At 31.2% G+C, this 9649-nt stretch overlaps 1 pseudogene; it reads right to left on the minus strand.

The window, feature by feature from the left end:
• Window positions 1-215: 215 nt before the first annotated feature.
• Window positions 216-442, minus strand: LOC145247714 (U2 spliceosomal RNA; annotated as a pseudogene).
• Between the last annotated feature and the right edge of the window lie 9207 nt (window positions 443-9649).

A 9649-nucleotide genomic window follows, 5' to 3' on the forward strand; every position in this document is an offset into this window, starting at 1 on the left:
ATACATGCAGCCGCGTCTCATAATACTTCATACTGCACACCCACACACACATACACACGCGCGCGCACACACAGATACACACACACACACACACACACATATATATATATATATGCGTGCGTGTGTCTCTGTTCGTGTCTGTCTATGTGTATCGTAAGTTACAAAACATCGTAAACAGGACAGTGTGTATATTAAGCAATTCATGAATATCTATGATGATGTATGTATATGGATGTTTATGTAGTACCTATTTACTATGCCTCCCCACGGGACAGAGTTAGACACCAGGGTCGTTTTTTAACGTGGAGAAAAGGTACAAAAATAAAAATTGCCTCAGTCGTGAAGGATTTCTCCTCCACCGAAAGAGAACAAGAAATGGAAGTGCAGCATCTGAAGAACAGATACTACACTTTGATCTTGACCAAAAAGCAAAGATGTTTATGTAGTAAGTTATATAATAAAATGTATAGAATTAGTGTTTAGATGGGTTTTCATATGCGCTATATATACGTGTGTGTGTGTGTGTGTCTGTGCGTGTTTTTGTGTTTATGTGTTCTTAACGGATGATAGAATTAGTATTACAATTGTAATTAATGTAACATAAAATTGAAGAGAATTACTATGTTGATTAATATATAAAATAATATGTGTTTGTTTACTTATATAATAAGTTTAATACTGGAATGAGGGATGACATTTTGAAATATCCTAGGATTTCTACGGGTTTTCCATCATTACTACTAAACTACTACTACTACTACTACTACTGCTGCTGCTGCTTTTCCTTCTATTCCCTCTTCTCTTACAAAAACTCTCCTAATGAAAATTAGAATATGTGATTGATAATGGTGTCTATGTTATATCTGATGCATCCCCGAACACAATAATCATGAAAAAAAAATGGAAAACACAGAATGCAAAGTAATACCATCTCTATCTATCTCTTCATCTCTCTCTTTCTCTCTCTCACGCACAAACACACACACACATACATACACACACACACACACACACACATATATATATATATATATATATATATATATATATATATATATATATATATATATATATATATATATATATATATACATATGGCAAAAGTGCTACACAGACTATTCGGCATTTCATCCTCGTGAGAATTCGCCAGGGTGATGCCTGACGAAAACGTCAGGAATACGCCTGATGAATGCCCACGAGAATGAAACGCGGAATAATGTTTGTAGTTTTATTGCCATATTTAATTTTATAGCTTACTACATAGCTTTATCTGTCTATTGAGCACCGTTGAATAAATACTCAAAATGTATGCATAAACTAATATTTTCGTATGTTTAATCATGTGATTAAATGAAGTAGTCATATATATATATATATATATATATATATATATATATATATATATATATATATATATATGCGTATATATATGCATATATATACATATATATGCATATATATATACGTATATATATATGCATATATATACATATATATGCATATATATACGTATATATATATATATGCATATATATACATATATATGCATATATATATGTCATAACCATTTTTGTATTATTATCAAAGTTTAAAAGACACACTATGTTCAGAGTATTAAATAAAAGTGTTACTTAAAAATAAATAAATGTACCACCTACCGAGTCGGCAATTTGCATACAAATTTTCTTCACCAACTGAAAAAATACAGTATATAATGTTTTTAATGTAATCCAGCCATGCCGGCAATAATTATTTCATTTATCAAGTAGTCAGCACCTATGCTTATATTTTCCTTTATTTAAATTGTTTTTCTTTCAAAGATGTTCATTCAGAAAACATATAACCTGGTAATTACTCACGCTACATTATTATAGGCGCTGTCTTATTATCGATAAACTGTAGTGTGTTTGCAAAGCTTATTATAACCGCTTTCTATGATAGAATTGATTTTGACACGCATTATTTCAAGTAATTGTTTGTTTGGAAATCGTATTACATTTTATCGAGGGATAAGAATATGAAATACAACCTGATGTAAGAACCAGCTGTCATTCAAAGGCACGAAACGACATATTTTTATGTGATTATTATTTGAACGGCTGCTATTACAGAGATTGGATTATATTTGCAAAAATACATCAATATTTTTCATGGATCACGTTAGCTGTCATTACGGAACCTTTAACGGCTGTAAAATGGTAGGAAATATATCTAGTTATAATATATATATATATATATATATATATATATATATATATATATATATATATATTAAGGCATCTTTCTAAAATCTAGCTTCGAGGCGACGCCATTATTAACCGAATCTATCGTTTGAAACAACAATAACAACACCAACAACAACAAATCTAAATAAATAAGCGATAAAAATAAACAGTAAATTCATCAGGGTTTCGTGGCCTGACGGTTGGGGCGCCGGACTGCGGAAATATAGTCTTAAGTTCGATCCCTAGAAACAGTTGAGCTACGCTGATGAGAGTTAATGAAAGTTGTGCGTAGATTACTGTTTTAAAAATATTTTTTTTTTTGAATATCATATGTGTGTATATATATATATATATATATATATATATATATATATATATATATATATACATATATAGTCAGTTTTAAATATATAAGTATAAGGCAGTGGGATGATTAATCTTAAATTAATGAGAGAACGTGACAGTTTACATAAATTATTAAAATAAAAATAACAATAATGGTTAAACTATACATTTCCGCCATACTCTGTCAAACTCCGTAAATATGCCAAGAGCTATTGCTCTAGAAATTAAGTATATTTCGAGAGATTCACTAATCCTTTCATATATGACTGTTAATACATCAGCTGTCGATCTCACGTTATCTATCGTTGCAGACATGTTAACGCTATATAAAATGATAGGAAATGATATGTAACTTTCATTGTAAAATATATCAGTATAATACAGCGAGATAAATATTTTTAAATTAATGAAAAAAAATTGATTGTTAAAATATAAATATTATTAAAATAACAATTATGGGTGAAAATTTTGTATTTATTGACTTGGGTTTATTTTAAATACAGTGGGCAATCCAACATTCTCTAGAAATGAGTATTTTGTATGAAAAAAAAGGGTGAACAATGCCAAAGTGTAGAATAATTTCATTATCACTAACCAAAGACGAACAAATAGGTGTAGTGTCACAACCGATATAATATTTGTTGCTAGGAAAAACAAGAAAGTATGTTAGATTCGAGCTCAAAATTTTCCGGTTAGTTAGCTCTTCTTCCCATTATCATTCTGATAAATATAAGATGCAGATATATTTTGGTTGTCGAATTGAAACAGAATCATTGGAATTTAAAATCATTCTGTACAAATGTTATGTAGTAGGTTGAACACAAGAAAGTATTTGTAAGTTATTTATCAATCTATCTATTTATCTATGCGCATTATCGACATATCCATCGATCTAGTTATCTATCTATTTCTGTGTCTATCCGTATCGATCTATCTATCTCTCTATCTATTTATCTAACTGGAGAGATAAACATTAGATGAATATGAAGAATGTTAATAAAAACTCTCAAAATATAATAAAATCATACCATATGACAAGTTTACCGGAATCATCTGATCAGCTGATCGGATCTACGTGTATGTTACCACGTGATCAGGTTAGCTGGAGAATTACATGGGAGTTGGAATTTGGACGTTGAGCAGGGCAGATGGTTTACCAGGACAGTTCCCCCCCCGCTGCCTTTACCAGGTAGAGGGATGTCTTATCGGAGACCTAGAATTAACCACGCAAGCAAATATATTCGCTTTCCATTCTTCTGCGATCGACGCCTGGAAAGTGAATAAAAACTATATAAAACCAAATAGCGTTCTCGGAAGTGAATGAATATTCGCCCAAACTGGCCCCAGCCTCCCCTCCAAGTACAATATGAATTCCAGGTGGACAAGATCAAGGACGCATGAGACTAAGGCAAGTCCAAAATACATGTATGCCACGCATATGGACATATAGGCGATCATAGCATTAGAACATAAATAGAGAGCAACAACACAACTTTGGGTGCATATAGTGAAGAACCATCATAGACATTTAGTGACACGTATACATATCAGGCTGAATCCTTCGTTCCAAATACATATCGCGGTATGGTGCTGGTACTCTATTATACAGTATATGGTGCTGGGGTTCCATAATACCACAGAGACCAATAATAAAAAATACAGACACCAATAATAAAATACCAAGTATGATAAAGTAGATTATAAGGAACATTTTAAAAAGCAATGTCTTACAGTGGTCTTATAACCAACCTAATGCATACACGACTCGAAACTGTCATTTCTGTATTACAGATATCGACAGTGTGAGACTCACAGAATACGACCCCTGTTATAGACGTGCGTCAGAAGCAATGAGGCGTCATTATATTCCTTCATGCAGACAAAAAATAATCGATCAACATACACCGTCGACTGTCTTAAATTTACGAACATAATGCAGTAGATGTCGGCAAAGTATGGAGATGGGTCCAACTATTTCAGAGTATCAATGCTGATGTGAGTGATAGAGGGCGCTCCGACTTTTACAAATGATGCCTCAAATGATAGTGACGCACCAAAAGTTGTTTGTTTTCCTAGTATAGCTTTTTTCTCACGAGCTTTTTCAACGTTTTAGTTTTTTAATTAGAAAATAGGAAGCCTTACTTTGGAAAAGACAGTCGTATTTTTTATATACTTTGTATAATATATGTTGCTGCATGTCATTTACCACAAGTCATCCTGTCCCATTATAAAATTGCAAAACTCTTTTCTGTAATATCTATATAAATGGATCAATGTGTTCAATAAAACATTTTTAGTGAACTTTTTTAAATAAATATTAAATTTTAAGTTGAATAAAATCCTATTAAAACCTAACAATATTAAAACGTTAGAATTCGTCGGCATCCGTCCACCTCAGGAGCCGATGGAATAGTTCTGGTGAAGTGGAGCTACAGCGTTTTGACAGTGTGATATTACAGAATAGCTGTTGTCCGTGCAGCACCCGCTCTCCACGAAGCAAGGGGGTTCAAGAGAAATACAGAGTCGCTACAGTTTGGCTCTAAATGCGGAGAAAGATTTGCAGGTGATGAAAAAAAAGAGTCTAGCCGCTTTAGGACTGCTCTCCGGATTTTCTGTTGGTGTTTCTATCCTTAGTGTTTTCCACTGATAAGGTAATCCTGCTAGGCAGCGGAGGTATTGAATTAGAGTTGTACTCTCCTAGGTTGGTTACCATCCAAATTCAACGCGAACAACTTGCGCGAAATGATTACTTTTAAGGCGCCAGATCCTAGCTTGTCCTTTACTCTTAGTTAGTGAAAACGATTTCTCCATGGTTAGTAGCTTAGCCACAAGAGAGAAACGGGAGCGAGACTCAGTTGTCCGAAGCTATTTGAGACGCACACGTTGAGGGCAAACAAATGATATATCAACTAAAGCTATTATATCGAAAACTTCTTTGAATATACATCTTTTAAAATAACAAAGTAAGTATTTCGCAACAACTTCCTCTTCCAGCTCATGCACACATACACAAAAACACACAAACACACACACACACACACACACCCACATATATATATATATATATATATATATATATATATATATATATATATATATATATGCATAAACATTTCAATAATAAAGTAGTTTTCTGAGATAAGGAAGTCGAAAAGGCGTTCATATTTTTAGCAACATTTTAAGGAACATATCTATAAATCTAGCAATTAAATATGAAACACAAATTTGTGTTGGCTTCGTCAATTCTCTAATGAATGCATCCTCATGAAAACTTGGGTTTCAGAATAATTGTAAAGAATACCTCATTCGAATTGCAAATTTATGTTTTAACATTAGTTCGTTAAATATGAAAATATAGTCTGCCATTGATATATTTTCAATGTAACACAGAAAAATTATATACATATATATATATACATATATATACATATATATATGCATATATATATATGCATATATATATATATACATATATATATATATATACATATATATATGTGTGTGTGTGTGTGTAGTGATGAAAAGTTTATGAGGGTTTTTGAAGCATGAAAAACGATGTTACTTTTTGTATTTAATACTTTTATTGTTATTTTTTATATTTCAAGCGGACCTCCGCCCTTGGTCACAAAAAAGTATCGAAATGATTAAGAAAAAGCCGTTGAAAGAACTGTCCACGCTTCAAATCTCCACATTTCAACAGTTTCTTTTTCTTTTTCATTTCGATACTTTTTTGTGACCAAGAGCGGAGGTCCGCTTGAAATATAAAAAAATAACAATAAAAATATTAAATACAAAACGTTACTGGCATCGTTTTTCATACTTCAAAAAACCCTCATAATCTTTAAATTACGATCCTAGCAGTGGACTTTTAACATTATATATATATACATATATATATATATATATATATATATACATACATATATATATATACATATATATATTATATATGTATATATATATATATATATCGTATTAAATAAGAAAAAAAGAATTATTCTAATAATAGAAATATATCGGCATTCTAATAGAAACACACACACACACACACACGCACACACACACACACACACACATATATATATATATATATATATATATATATATATATATATATATATATATATCAGTGATGTGATGATTCCAAAATTTTTCCCGATTACGATAAAATTCTATTCTTAATGTCCGATTCCGATCCGATTTCTGATTCCGATTCTATTAAAATTTATTAATATTTAAACAAAACCCCCAACTAATTTTCGTGCATATTTTTTACAAATCCTTTCCTCGTGATTGATATAAGACAACAAAAAAATTATTTTGATTTTATAGCAAAGCCAAATTGTATCAGTTTTTCGGTACAAAATGCTATATGAAGTTTTCATAAACAATTGATAATAGTCGACGGTTGATATTCAAAAGGAAAAGTCTTTGCCGTCTCTCTATGGATGGTGTTAAGCTTTTATTTTTATTATAAAAGGTTGGTGTATTATACAATGTATTTGCTTTTCTGTAAAAAAGAGAGGTGCAAATAATAATAATAATAATAATAATAATAATAATAATAATGATGATGATTATTACAGATTTGTAGATTAACACTTTCAGCTAAATTCGCATTCCAAAATGAAATATTACTTTCGTAGGTAATAATAAAAAAACTTGACGGAAAATAAAGCAATAGTATTTAGAGGGGAAGATAACGTAAAATAAACCGTGATTCATTTTACGAACGCCAGCACGCAAGGACGTTCATAGGTTCCAGTGGAGTTAGTTTCTTTTTAAATAGGGGCTAATCACGATCAACGTAAAACTGAAAATGCGTTCTCTTAGTTGGACCGATTCTTTTAGCAAGCCAGTGTGCAAAGTATCTAAAGAAGTAGAGGTAAAGACTATAAAGCTCTATTGCTGTTATATCCACCCTCTTTCTCTATTCATTTGACTGTTCATCATAATTTATAATATTAGCAAAGCCAATATCAAACAACCGGCGGAAAGCCAGACATATGAAATCAACAGTAGGTTCTTTGATATAATAAATGCGCGTCTAGAATGAATGTTCTTTTTAAAGAACAATTGAACAATGATACTTGACTTTTGCGTTTTAAAGTTAAATTTAAGAATCATAGTATTAAATCAATATTAGGGTCTCCATTTTGCAAGGGAGTTTACAATGTATTGTGGACAAAGTCGCTGCATTAAAGCATGTGAAACTTCCTCTCGATGCACGCGATGAGTCTCCAACTGGAACAGGCAACCAATCCATTTGATTATAAAATTTTTGATTTTACCGATTTCGATAACAATGGGAGTGTGAAACATTCGGTGATCATCATTCAATCTCTTGCAACTTCTAATAATATATTATTTTCTTTCACACACAAAAAAAACACAGTTATAATTGCGAATTGGGGAAAAAATAAACAAACACAAACAAAAATAAAAGCAATGATAAATTCATAAATATTGGCAAACCAGAACAGTAACCTATTCAAAGTATATGGCAAACGGTGTTTGGTCAAACCCTTTTCCTGATATTAAACTTCATCAATAGCATAACTTCCGGCAAGAGTTTCAATTTCACATGTGTATCTATATATTACGTGAAAGTACAGAATAGTTAAGAATGAGCCTCTCTCTCTTTTTTTTTGACATGGAGTTCACCATTTATCAAGCCCAAGGGCCACTCGGGGATAATCTTAATGTTAAGGGTGTTTTTTTTTAAATAATAATAATGTCATTATTCATCAAGGGCAGTAATATTTATTGGGTGGATTTCTACCAGTAATTAGTTTTCTCATTTATTTTTACATCATTATCGAGACTCGAAAGATATGACCCTACTGTGACGGTCACTTTTTTCTTATGTCCATGTACCGCTCGCTAGTACTTGTTTTTCGAACCGAATAAACGTTTTAAGTATTGTAAACAAACACAACATTGCGTATTCAATACCCTCTTTTTAATTAATTATTTGTAAATATAAGTTTGTAATTCAATTTAGCCACTTTTTGTATAATAACATGTTTTTTAATAAGTAAAAATTGTTTTTGTTGACAAAAAATTAAAAACAGTGACCGCCAACGATGAAATCTTTAAATTAAGTTTCCATGTTCAAGACGTAAGAAATAAATTGAATTTAGTTAAATATGGCAGGGTAAAATTTTATTTAGATTTTTTTATACATAAATATTTATGATAAAATAATTCTTAAATAAAACGTTATAATAATTTTTCGGTGATTCTACAGAATTTGAACCTAACCAAGCTGACTTTTTCCAAAGAAAACTAAGGGGGGTTAGACCTATTTTTCAATGGAAGAATGGGGACTTAGCCCGCATTTCTCAAACCGTCCTACTCATCCGTTGTAAAAATGCCATTTTTACCTACTTATTCACCTTTGCCATTTTTCCAGTGCAATTTTTCCGGTGGCATTTTTCCGGTGGCATATTTCCCGATGCAATTTATCCGGTGCAATTTTCGCCAGGCATGATGAAAAACCACGTTTATTATTTTAGAAAACCAAACTTATATTCTTATACACCTAAAAACAAAAGAAAACACGATTCTCTATTTTTAGGTGACTACATATAAACAGCTTGAATAATTTAGTAGTTAAAGTAAAATAAACACAAACCAAACATTGGGAATATTGTGAAGGAATCGAAAAGAAAGGATTTTTTAAGTTTAGAAGATGATAGAAAAAAAACAACTGCAAAATTAATAAGTGGATATCCTTCACGAGTGTGGCAATTGTTATTCAAAGCATATTTAAGGAAAACCTCCAATCAAATGTATACCATTTCGAAATGTAGCATTGCCTCTCCAAGCCTAATTCTATTTGTTTTTATTAGTTTTTATGGTAAGCAAAGTTTATATTCTTGACTTCACTTTCCTATTCAATATCACAGATTTTTAAAAGCCTTTTACACATGTTTGATACACGGCCATATGTTGCCTATTAGATACTTCACACTTTAATATCAGAAGATTTAAAGTACTTGAAAATTTATTTCGGGTGCTGCTTTATGTTGGTGTCTGATTACAACATCCTTAAAATATTTCATGTTTCCTTATAT

This window comes from Euprymna scolopes, chromosome 25 (assembly GCF_053919585.1).
Source record: "Euprymna scolopes isolate OS-2025 chromosome 25, ASM5391958v1, whole genome shotgun sequence".
In the NCBI taxonomy this organism is placed as follows: Eukaryota; Metazoa; Mollusca; class Cephalopoda; order Sepiida; family Sepiolidae; genus Euprymna; species Euprymna scolopes.